Raw genomic sequence first — 12525 nt, 5'->3', positions numbered from 1 at the left:
GCCATCCATAGAGCTGGGTTCTCTGGCTTGGGGCTCTGGGGGTGAGGAGGCATGGCTGCTGAGCGGCCAGCCAGGCCCTGTGTGTTAATCTGGCTCTCAGACTGGTGCCAACTCTTGCAAGCTTTGGTTCCTCCTCCTCCAGCTTCAGGGAAAGCGGAGGAGCCCGAGTTAACTTCTGAAGCCATGCAGAGAATGCGGGAGGCCACTCCAGGCTGGATTAAAACCCACTTTCATGACGGCTGGCTTTCTGACAGAAATGCCACAAGCCAGCACCTGGCAGCGTTTCTGGGCTGGCAAAGTGAAAACTTTGATTTTGTGCAGCTCACACGGTGGAGCCTGCAGCACCATGCAGCCCCGCTGTGTGACTCGCATTGTTGAGTGGGGCTGGTGCGGGAAACCCTGTAGGCTGCTCGCATTTGACCAGCAGCTAATGGTGCCGTCTGAAGTTCCAGGGGAATTTGAACCGGGCACCATCCACTCCTGTCAGTCACAGCTCAAGTCTGCCCGGGTGGTGTCACCAGGAATTCTGACCCTCTCCCTTCCCACCTGTCTGTTTAATTAGAGCCATGCTGTCATTAAAGGGCTATCAGCTGCCCTGCACAGAGGTATAAAGTACCCTCATTTTTAGGCTTAATAATTGAATTTTAGATTAGAGGAATCTCCAATTAAATGAGGAAATGTATTGTCCTCTGCAAACGAGGAAACGGAGGTTGAGTTGCCTCAGCTCATAGGAGAAGACACCAGCAGGCATGGAGGTGTCAGAAAAGCAGGCCAACAAGATTGCTCAGTGATTAAAACTGCTTATCCCACAAGCTTGGGGTTGAGCTTCAGAACCCACAGTGGGAGAAAACTGACTCCTGAGGGTGTCCTCTGACCTCCACACGACACTGTTGCATATGCATGCATGCATGCCTGCACATGTGCACACATGCACATGCACAGTAATAATAAATGCAATTTAAAAGCAAGCAAGCAAGCAAACAAGGAAAGCAGGTTGGCAGTTGGAGATGCAGCTCATTTGGTAGAGTGCCTGCCTAGCATGCAGGGAGCCCTGGATTGATCCGTAGAACTGCACTAAGTAGATGTGGTGGCTCACACCTGTAATCCCAGCCCTCTGGAAGTGGAGACGGGAAGATCAGAACTTCAAGGTCATCCTTAGCTATAGAGCCAGTTTGAAGCCAGTTTGGAGTGTATGACACCTCATCAGACCCTGTTTCAAAAAGAGAGGAAGGAAGGAAGGGAAGGAGGGAGATGACTCAGATACTAGAGGGGTGAGTGGGCCACACTTCACATCTCCAGTGCATGTGCCACCTCTGACGCCAGGGCTGGAGGAAGCAGTCTAAGAGGAAAGACCAGGAGGCTTGAGACATGACTCAGTGGCTAAGAACTGATCTTCCAGAAGACCTGGGATCACATCTGATGACCCACATGGCAGATCACATTTTTCTTTAACTCCGAGATATGCCACTTCCTCACATAGACATGCAGGCAAAGCACCAACGCACACGAAATAAAGATAAATAAATAAAAACATTTTAAAAAGAAGGAAAAGTCCAAATTGCAGGCTAGACTGGAGTGAGGCTGTGATAGGTGTTAGCAGGCAGGTGGGCGTGGCCCTGGAGGGAGACCTACCCTCTCCCCTGGCCTCCTGACACTCAGACTGAGACACTAAGAAAGCACCACCCTGCTGTGATTCATTCTCCTCAGGGTCCTGAAGAGACCTGTAAGGGAAAGAACCTAAGAGCTCAACGAGTGAACAGGCAGAGTGGACTCTACAACAAAGGTGAATTTGGAACTGTAAGAGTGCTGTCTCATGGGTATGTGTGAGATGGTGAGGCGGTGGGCCTGTGTGAGCAGCTGATCTCTGTCTCTGCTTTGAGGGTAACGGTAAATCTGTTCACTGTTCCCAGGGTCCAGTTCCAGCTTCTTTCTTCCTGTGACTTTCTTTGCCCACAAGATTTACTGGACTGTAGTAGGGATGCTAAGATGGGTCAGCAGTGTTGCCTCCAGGCTGTTTGTTCCTGGAGAGACTCACAGTGCCTCAGCTTCCCTGGACCTCCATTCTTCTCTTGGAGCATGGGCAGAGCCCCCTCCAGCCATACAGGGAGCCCTGGGGCAGCAGGCTCTGGTGCCCGGCAGCCTCGGGAACAGACCTGCTGCTCTCCACCTGTCATTTGCTGCCCTGGGTTGAGGGAATTTGGGAGGAAGGTGTGCTCTCAAGGTGAATTTTATACTGTTTCCTTCCTCCTCATAGAGGCCACCTGAGGTGGGAGCTCTTATATGTCCCTGCATACAAGGAAACAATGGTGCCCAGAGGTAGAGAATACCAGGAAGAGACTGGTGCCCAAAGGCCAGCTTCTGAATATGATCGTAGACAAGGGGCTGACATCTTGTGTACACTACAAGCCCTTCATTGTGCAAAGCTCTGGGAATTTAGAACAAGGTCCCAGCATTCCCTCACTGACTGGGAGAAAGATGCAGGCTTCCTGGGTAACAGAGCCCAAGCACAGTAGGGTGTGGAACCTTTCCTTCTGAGCTGCCTGAGACCAGGTGTCTCCATGTCCCTAGCACCCCTCTTCTCTTCATTAATAGAAGCAGCCATCACTCCTTCAAGAAAAACTCGTTACTGGGTAAAATTTCTTGAACTCTATGATTATGTAGATACCTGCTGCCTGCTTGTCTCTTTTTGGAAAATTCTAGAACCTTCAGGTATGTCTTAAAGAAGCAGGATAAGGAGGTATGCTGGGATGTCCTGTAGGCAGAAGATAAGGAGCAAGGACAGAGACCACAGCAGAGAGGTTGCAAGCTCCAACTTACTAGAGCCCCTGTTGCAGTAGGTAAGGATAAGAAGGTGGAGGCTGAACAGAGACCGGGGTGATGGGTTGAGGCCTGGATGGCATACAGGAGGGCTAAGTTTCAACCTGCCTCTAGTTCACCAGCTGCCCAATACTTGGTGGGCCCCAACTTCCTGAATCTCAGTTTCCTTATGTGTGAACAAAGGGCTACCAAGGCAGCCATGGAATATTTCTACCTACGCCTTGTAGGTCTCAGTTCTAGGATTAGTGACAGTCACTGCTGTTTGGATACCCTCTGCCACCTGCAGTCAAGAGCCTTTGGTCTTTGAGATGAATAAATGCAGGTGCAGGGTTTAGGCTTAAAGGGGTGCAAGGTAAATCTGTCTCCCCTCCTTCTGGCCTTCCTCTCTCTTCAGGTGAGAGGCATTTCTGCATCTAATCACCATAGCATCACAAGCTAGAGTCAACCAAACAACACACTGGGCTGTGTCTCTACAGATGTAGATTCAACAGCTAGAAAACTCACTTCCCATGACAGCCCAGCTCATAACTGATCAACCAGGATGGGTGTGGAGATGTAGCAACAATAGACAAGCAAGGAAGAATGCAGAAGGGATAGGAGCAGCGGATGAGAGCAGGCTGGCTCATAGGACAGGTCCCAGGAGTCAGGCAGAATGGAAGAACGTGAGGATTCATGAGCAGGCTCTATCTTGCTTCTCCTGTGGCCTTTCTTTGAGCATTAGGAATCTCCCCCCCCCTCCCCATTGTGTTTTCCTTGGTCAATTATGCCTGAAAATATTACATGGAAGATTCTAGAATAAATATGCAAGTTTTTCAAATTGTGTGCCATCCCACTAGAGTGAGGGAACTTTAAACCGTTCTGCCATCCTACCCAGGACATGATGCAGTCTTTCCTTGCCATATACACTGCCCACCTGTACGCTCCGTTGTAGTCTTCTGACCACGTGGACTGCTGTGGTTCCATCACCCTAGGGCTCAGATAAAAATGCTAAACTTTATCATGTCTGCTTAGGGGAAAAAATACCATGGGCATGGCTCAGCACTGTTTGGGTGGGGAATTAGCTTGCATGGGTAAGAGGACAGTGCCGTAGCTTCTGTTTTATTTCTGAAATAGTTCATCTGACAAGAACTGGCATAAGCTAGGTAGAAATGAGCTCTCCAGTGCTCCAGCAGCTGCTGCCGCAGCCTGGCTTCTGGGTAGCCAGGACACCTGTGTCTCCACTCTGAGACCATGCGGTTTTAGGCAAAGACACCCCTGGCTGTGATCCAGGAACAGATGTGCTAGAACTTCTGTGGCTCAGACGCCAGAGTGGGAGCCACAAGCCATGTACTGACCACTAGCCAGCTCCATGGAGGTAGACTTAGGAGGCAGAGGGAGATGGGCCTTAGCAGAGGAGTGTGGACACACTTTCCTGCACTGGCTAGACATCTTTAGGGTCCTGGATAATGAAGATCAGGAGCCAGATGGCAGCAGACTCTCAGCAGACAACTTTATTCTGCTTTCAGCTGCTCATACCATCGGATTATAAGTATGCCCCAAGCCCCAGGTACCCCTACTCTGTATAGTTTTTGGCATCTTAAATCAAGATGCCACCAATCTCTTCCCTGATCAAAAACCTAGTCCCACTTCCTTCACAGAGGAGAGCCCTGGCTCCACACCTATAAAACACAGCCCCTGACCTTCAGCCCTGAGTGCCTGCCCGCTGTCCCTCAGCCCACGCTGCTCTTTCTGGTCTCATTGCGTGTTCTTCCTGTATCCATGTCCCCCTTTACTACTCAATAGAAAGACAAACCTCACACATCCCAGGCATCTTATGCAGACCATGGCCTGTATACAAGCTTGTCATGTGGTCTTGTCTCCTGCCCCATCTGGAAGACCTGTGGGGCTTTTCCAGGATGAAGCTATGTGTGCTTTGCCTCTACCTTTGTATCTGCCCATAGCACATACACAGTAGGTGCTCACAGCACATACACACACACACACACACAGTAGGTGCTCAGTGAACATGTTCCTGTGAATGGGAGTCCAAAGTCCAAGCTTGATACAGAAATAGCAAGGTGAGACATCACAGGCACAAGACCCTGAGCATCCCTGCCATGGAGCGAGTGAGGCTTTAAATCCTGTTATCTGGTTGCATATAACTCAAAATGGAAGCCTCAAAGGCTGAAGTATGTGGTCCAGCGCCTCATAGCTGGGGAGCAGCAGAGTTCTGAAACAGCATGGAGGACTCCACAGTGGGCACACAGACCCACAGTCCTCTTATACTCTGTGCTCCCTGTTTCTGAGGAAGCTTGAGCATACACATTGGACACTCTTGACATGGACATGGCTCCTTCCCTACATCTCAGCGTAAGCATGGGTGTTTTGCTTTTTGCTTTTAGTGGTAGAGACAAGGAGAAGGAAGGAGAGTGGCTGGCAGGGGTGCACAAAGGTCAGCACCGGGTAAGGTTTCTCTCCTAGTGATTTACAGTTAATGTAAACATCACACCATAGTCTTTGTCAGCTGGTGACACAGAGACCCTAGAGACAGAGTATCTGTTGCAGAAGAAGCTTCTCCTACCCCTTCCAGACCTGCCAGCCCTAGCCACATGAGGGGGATGCCCTGTGCTGTTCTTACTGAGGACACCTTCACCAAGGTCTGCATTGTAAGAGTGGTTAGACAAGCATGCTGCTCCAGCCGCCCCTACTTCCAGGAGGCCCATGGTATAGGTCCTTGGGGCAGAGGGAGAGCAGGCCTGCAGAGCAGGAGAAGGTATTCACTGCCTCAGCATCTCTATCCTGGCCCTTGCATGTCCTCACTTTTGTGCTATCTAAGGAGAATACAGGATGAGGTTGGAGAATAATGCGGAGAGGGAGGGTTCAGAGGCATCGAGATTAACAATAGGCAGAAGAAACGTGAGGCAGTGAATCCACTCCAATCATAGGCTTCCTGTAACAACAACAGACATGAGAACCCCTCCACGATGTCCAGTTGGGATCTCGCAATGCTAGAGAAGATGACCTATGTAAATGACTTACAAAGGCTCAGGAATCTTACTGCTCAGGGCTTTAGAGCCTCCGACCTTTCCCAGTTTTCTGGCCCAATTCCATTCCTGAGAGTGCCTGTTTCTTTCTTAATAAACTGTCTCTACTTTAATCATTATGTATATGGCCATGGTCCAATTCCTTGTCCCAGGACACAAAAACCTGAAATTCTCAGCAGGTACCCTCTGGCCTCAGATCCAGGCCTATAACAGTTGGCAAGCCACCAGTCAGGGGTGATATTATTAAGATGACAAGACCAGATGCACGTTCCATCTTGGTGTGTTTGGGCTGATAGGTCAAGTTAGCCAGATTCAGGAATGTGTCAGGTACATTCATCCATATTTGGTGGGAAATGGGAAATTGATAGTCTTTAGCATGAGGCCCCAGGACTTCTGTCTGCACAGGAAAGGAAGTCCTCAGGGATTTCTTACAGAACAATCTGCAAGTTGCCGGGAGAAGATTGAACATGAGACTTCAGCTTTCCCAAAGCAAGTCAGGAAAAGTCTTGCCAAAGCCAGTGCATAAGCAATGTATGTCCCTCTCTGTCAAGACCTCCTAGGGGATGTCTCAGGGCCCACCTGACAGGTACATGTTAGGGAAAGTCTTCCTTCCTCTGATGGAACCCTGAGAGCTGAGAAAAGATAATTTGGTGGAAAATTTGAGCTCACCTTAGGGGTTACAACATAAAATAGAATGTCTAGAGAAACCTCATGGTTTTAAAATTGAGTTTCAAATAGTTGTTTTCAGACCTGGAATCCAGTTCAACTCCTCAAGCAACAGAACTGTTTCATCTGCTTTGCAGGAAGTATATACTTTCCATGTGAATAGCTACATGCACTCAGGATACATGGTTACTTTATTTATTTATTTATTTTTTTAAAGATTTTTAGCTTATGTGATTTTTAGCTTTGCCGGCATGTGTGTCTGTATACCACATGCATGCACTTCCTACAGAGGCCAGAGAGGTGAATCAGATCCTCTGAAACTGGAAATACGAATGGTTGTGAGCTACTATGTGGGTACTAGGCATCCAACCTGGGTCCTCTGCAAGAGCAGCCAGTGTTCTTAACCTGTAAGCTGTCTCTCCAGCCCCTATTGTTTCAATATTTTATTTTATTTTATTTTATTTTATTTTATTTTATTGTGTTTAAGTGTTTGCCTGCATGTATGTCTATGCACCATGTGAGTGCCTGGTGCGCACAGAGACCAGGTGCTGGATCCCCTGAAACTGCACAGAAGGTAATGATGAGGGTGTCACAGGACTGTCAGGGCTGAAACCATTCCGGAAGCTGAACCGACCTGCTCTGCGGTCTGAACTAAGCAACAAAAAGCCAGCAGTGCTGTTTGCTCATCATTGAACCTCCCTTTGGCTTTATTTGTATTGGGAAAGAGCATGCCCTCAGACTAGCAGCCTGGCTCAGCGCTTCCGTGTGAATGGCATCTGTGACTCACACAGGATTCTCAGCACAAACCAGCTTTGACATATAGAAGAGACAAGGGGGTGGGCCAACACATCAACATGGTTATCAGTAAAGGCAGAACTGACACACACCCCCAACAACATTTAAATTCAAACAGGTTCCACGTTATTTCTTGGGAACAGTGTGTCTTCATAAATTGTTTATGTTTTAGAGGGAAAAAAATCATTAACCAGAAAAACTCACAGCCTGATCTCTCCTGGGAAATATCACAAAATGAAAAGCATAGAGCACACACCTTCCCACCGCATGAGACCAGGAGTGTGACACACTGTGAAAGAGGCCATCCGGCTCCGACCTGCCAACGGGCTCAGAGTTCACAGTCCGCTGCCAGGCTCCAGAATCTGCCCGCTCTGAGGAGCTCCCGCCTGCCTGCCAGAGTCTTTAAAATGTTGGGGAGCTCTTTTCCACACAGCACAAGAGGAGGGTTCATAATGCATCCTGTTTTCAGCCACAGGTTCCTCAGGTCAAGGAGATTGCAGAGAGCACCAGGCACTGCAGCCTGCAAAGGAAGCCGAAGGGACCCCGGAGTGGAGTCAGACATTTTTCAGGCCTAGCTCAAAGGGGTGGAGGTGCAAGAAATTTGCAAGTCATTCCCAGACACATGACTTGTTTTCTTTTTCTTTTTAAAATATGGTATCGAATTAATGGAGTTAAGAGCCTGGTTTCTCTTTTCTTTGTTTGTTTGCTTGTTTCTTTCTTTCTTTCCTTCTTTTGTTCTTTCTTTCTTTCTCCCTCCTCCTCCTCTTCTTCCTCATCCTCTTCCTCCTTCTTTTAAGAGGTGTTGAGACTAAGGAATCCCACTTCAGTGAGCCACTGGGCCTCTACCCACTTTGGAGCAGGTATACCTTCCTGATGGATGTAGGTGAGGTCAGTGACCATGGAGCCAGGGAGTGCTGGGGTTTCTAGAGGACTAGACATGGGAGGACACAGAGAGTGTGGGGCAAAGAGGAGGGTGGCAGCCATTTCTACTGTTGGCAGCTACTGCTGGGATCATAAGCTTGCAGCTGGTAGGGACAATGAGGGCCCTAAGATAAGGACCAATCTAAGAGTGAGAGGAACAGGGGCACAGCAGGCTTTAGGACAGATGGACAGATGGATTCCTGCTACAGAGGCCAGTCCTGCCCATCCTCTGCCCGGAGGAAGGCCAGGCCTTCCTCCCTTTCTGGAACCCCCACCTGGCTAGCAAACTCCATCACACCCTTTACCCTCTTCTCCTCCTCTCTCCTGCCTTCCTAAGGGTGCTTTTGCCTTCCTAACCATAATAAAAACTTCAGGCCATCTGTACTAAATAACACAAATGTGGGTCTGTGAGATCAGTGAACACACAATGGGCAATCTCTGCACCCCGTGTCCTCTTCTGTAAGACGGAGTGTGCTGAGCAGGGGCGACGGCCACCTCACAGTGTCTGATGGCCACAGCGTCTGAACCTCAGAAGTGTCAGAGGAAAGTCTCACTCCACCCCCAGAAACACACCGTGGCCTCCCTCTGCACTCCACATTCTGCCTATGATGCCAATGCTTCCCTAGGCCCAAGTCCTGCCTTTGCTGTGGACAACAGGCCTGTGCTTTTTACTTCTATCTTAATCTGCTTTATAGTTCAAGTAAGCTCCATCTCTTAGTCCCCATCCAGCAGTCTCTCGGCTTGAGGAGCGTTGGACTAAAAGGTCTTACCTCCACAGAAGCCGAATCTGCAGCAAGGATGCGTTGTTAAGACTCGAGGGCATGGAATGAAGCAGAGCAGGCAGATTAAACAGAAGTAAACTGACCCTCTGGCCACAGCAGCAGCACCCCACAGAAAGCCCATGCTGGTGGACATACAGCTGCTTCTTCAGACAATAAATGCCAAGTGCTTAAAGCTAAAAAGCACTTAAAGAAGCTGGTTCAAACTGCCCTGACAGACTAGGGCCCACCTAGTCCTGCTCCTAGTCCAGCAGCAGGGACTGTATGTGGCCTCCACGGGGCTCTTTTCTTTTGGTAGAGGAGTACACCTCTTGTGTTGCTATTTCTCAGAAAGGAAATTTTCCCTCCTTCAAGGAGGAAGAACCATATAAGGCTCAAGAAGTAAATGAATCTTTCCAGGCTCAGAAAAATGAACACAACTCAGAAGTCTTAGGAAGTTTTTGAAACTTACAGAATTTTAAAGGCCCCCTTACCTCTTGAGTCCCCTGTGCTCCTCAAGGTAGCTCCTCGAGGTAACTCCTCACCCATGGTGGGGGCAGTTGAAAAGGGTGATTGGAGACAAATATGATTACATTTAATTGTATGCATATATTACATGCTCAAGAGTAAAAGTAGATACATGAGAAGCAACTCAGGGAAGAAGGGTTTATTTTGACTCATAGCTTCTCCACAATGGCCAGGAAGGCACAGTGCTGAGCAAAGGTGCTGAGGGTCCACTGTGTTTCTCCTTTTGATTCTGCCCAGAGCCCCTGCCCTGGCGTGGTGCTGCCTACATTCAAGGAGGGCCTTCCCTCCTCAGTTACACCTCTGGAAACCCTCCAACACTCCCAGGTGCATCTCCTAGGTGATTCTCAATCCTGTCATGTTGACAACAGCAGGAATGGAGCAGCACCTGGTATCCCCCTCATTGGTATGATGAGGTCAGATGCCCGAGTCTTTCAAGTGTGTGGATTGGCACCTGGCTCAGAGTCCTTGCTGCCTCTCAGTTGGAATGGTCATGGCATCTTTCTCCGTCCCCTGTGCAGGCATTTCAGCTGCTGCACAGAGCCAGGCTCATTATTCTTACAGTTCCATCATTGTCTGTTTGGGAGAGTCCTGAGCATGAAGATTCTAGAACGGGAAAAACTAGCAACCATGGCCACAGAGGCCACGAAAGCCCAAGTCTTTGGGAGGCAAAGACGTGCTGCTCTGATGGTGCCGCAGCCTGCTGCCCACAGCTTGGAGTTTGTCTGTGACTGCGCTGAGGCAGCACCTGGATGAACCCAGCACACACCCACTAGAACACTGAGTGCTCTGGGTTGGAGGTTGTCTGTCTGGGACTTAATCTACATCTTTCCTTACATATTGTGACCAAACTGCTTTCCTGTTCCCTGCCCATGGAATGGAGGTGAGAAGGGGGCTTCTGAATTCCTGCTTCCCTATGTTAAATACTTATGGAGTACATCTCCCAGGCAAGAGGCTTAATTCATTCGTGAATCCTGAATCCATGACTGGGGAGGAGACCTGGCCAGGGAAGCCTGACTTTCCCCTGAAGCACCTGCTGTATGAGGCTCTGGGAAGCTCTGACTGCCAGGGAACAGAGAAACAAGAGGTCTAGCCTCCAGAGCATCCCACTGGCAGGATGGAGCACTGGAGAAGGCAAGGCTGGTTTGTAGTACTGCAGACTGTCTGTAAGGAGCCTGGACGTGCCAGAAGTCCCACCCTGGGCCTAGGAAGAGGAAGGAGCTGCAGGGGGACAGCATCCAGGGCCTCACAAAAGAGGGGAGGACACTGGCTTCCCAGCATAGCACAAATGGCCAGGTGCAGGGCAGAAAGGGACTATGTGACCATGGCTTTTGAACACTTAAAAACAACAGAGACCCTAGCCTCCCTCCAGTGTCACCAGGGTGACCTCAGCATCACCAGGGACCTCAGGGTCCCTAGGTGCTTCTATCTTAGAGCTTTGAGGAAAGCTGGTTCCTGAATCTTCCTGGCAAGGGACTAGCCAGTTGGTGGTGGTAGTCACCCATCTAGGTCATCAACACTCAGCCAAAGAGCCATAAAGGCTACCAGTTAGCTGACCGCCTGTGTGGCAGGGGCCCAGCTCATGCAGCCTGGAGCTTGGGATTGCTGAGGGCAAAGAGCTTTTCTCACCTGCAGAGGAAGAAGCCAACTGACCTAACAAGTCCAGACTTAACTGGGCAGCTGGGGCCCAGCTTCTTTGCAGGGTTCTGGAGCAGGAGGCCTGCTTTGCCACCAAGCTCCTCCTGCTGGTGTGAGAAGTGGACAAGCTCAGGGACTGTTTGTACCCCTTCTAGCTCTAAACCTGCACAAGGCATGCCCGACTCAAAGCTGGAAAGAAAGTGCAAACTGAGGGGCCTATCCTCCCAGGCAGCCTTGGTGGCTCTGGAGCCAAAAACCTTGTCTCTTCCCCAGGCAGAGGCAGGAAGACCAGAGATGGAAATGGCAGTTCCACACCCCAAGACCCATCCAACTAGCTAGTCTTGCCTCATCAGTAAGTTCCAGGTTCAGTGTGTACACACATGAAGGGAGGGAGGGAGGGGTAGAGGGAGGAAGGGAGGAAAGACAATAATAGAAAAAGATATCCGATTCTGTCCTCTGACTTTCACCCCCTTCCCACCCCCCACTTAAAATCCTGGGTAGCTCTCAGTGAAACCTTATGGTCTGCCATAGCTAGGGAGTCCTGCTGTTGTCTCTATGTAAGTATTCCAGGGTCACCATCTCCTCCCTCCCCACAGGGATTTGAATTCGGTTGGAGCAGGTGGGAGAAATATCCAGCTTCCTCTTGCTAGGGTCCCGATCCTTTAGAGTTTGTGAGCAGCCTCCTCCATCTTGTCCCTCCCCCGCCCCCTTGCCTTGCTGCCTTCCATTTACAACATGCGACACACCAGGCCTGGCCAGTGCAACCCCTGATGGCTGCAGTGGGACCCCAATGCCCCACCCTATGCACAGACCACACTTTGCTCACTCTCTGGTCCCTGCCCTTGAAACTCAGCTGAGAGCTCATGAGAGACGAGAGACAGTGCCTTGTAGAAGAGAGTTGTTGAGAGCCCCAGAGCCCCAGACACTCACCGCGCAGGACCCACACTCCCGAAGTTCCAGTAAGCTCCATGGGAACCCAAACAGGTTCGCTGGAAGAAGTCATCCTTCAGCCAACTCGCCCTGCCCCTTACACAGGCACACTGAAACTACCCGTGCACACACAGACAAGCTCATGGTTCCTGCGTGTGGTGCTCGTGGTTCTCACAAGCTCCATGGCTCACCCACCCCACTGTGCCCAACACACCCAGGCTACGGCCTTGGGCGTGCGGAGTGGGGAGAGTGTCAGATGCTGGAGAAGTGTATCCCCAGGCCAGAGGCTGCAGAGCAGCGCCAGGACACCCTTTGACCGTTTGAATGGATCAAGTGCACCGGGAGGAGAGACGCTGGAGCCTCAGAGCTCCAAAACAGCTGTCCACCGAGACTGGGTGGAAGAAGGCAGACGGGCAGCCTTGCCCTGCCCAGGCTACTGCGCCAGGGTTCCG

The 12525-nt window shown here is 50.2% G+C and overlaps 1 long non-coding RNA gene across 1 annotated transcript in view; it reads right to left on the bottom strand.

Moving 5' to 3' along the window:
• LOC143434460 (uncharacterized) overlaps nucleotides 1–12183 on the bottom strand; it is a 30019-nt gene extending 17836 nt beyond the window's left edge. Inside the window, exon 1 of the long non-coding RNA XR_013103932.1 lies at nucleotides 12074–12183. This is a non-coding gene — a long non-coding RNA (uncharacterized LOC143434460). The remainder of the gene's footprint in view (nucleotides 1–12073) is intronic.
• Nucleotides 12184–12525: the final 342 nt, after the last annotated feature.

This window comes from Arvicanthis niloticus, chromosome 15, assembly GCF_011762505.2.
Source record: "Arvicanthis niloticus isolate mArvNil1 chromosome 15, mArvNil1.pat.X, whole genome shotgun sequence".
In the NCBI taxonomy this organism is placed as follows: Eukaryota; Metazoa; Chordata; class Mammalia; order Rodentia; family Muridae; genus Arvicanthis; species Arvicanthis niloticus.
This window is presented reverse-complemented; position numbering and strand designations above follow the sequence as displayed.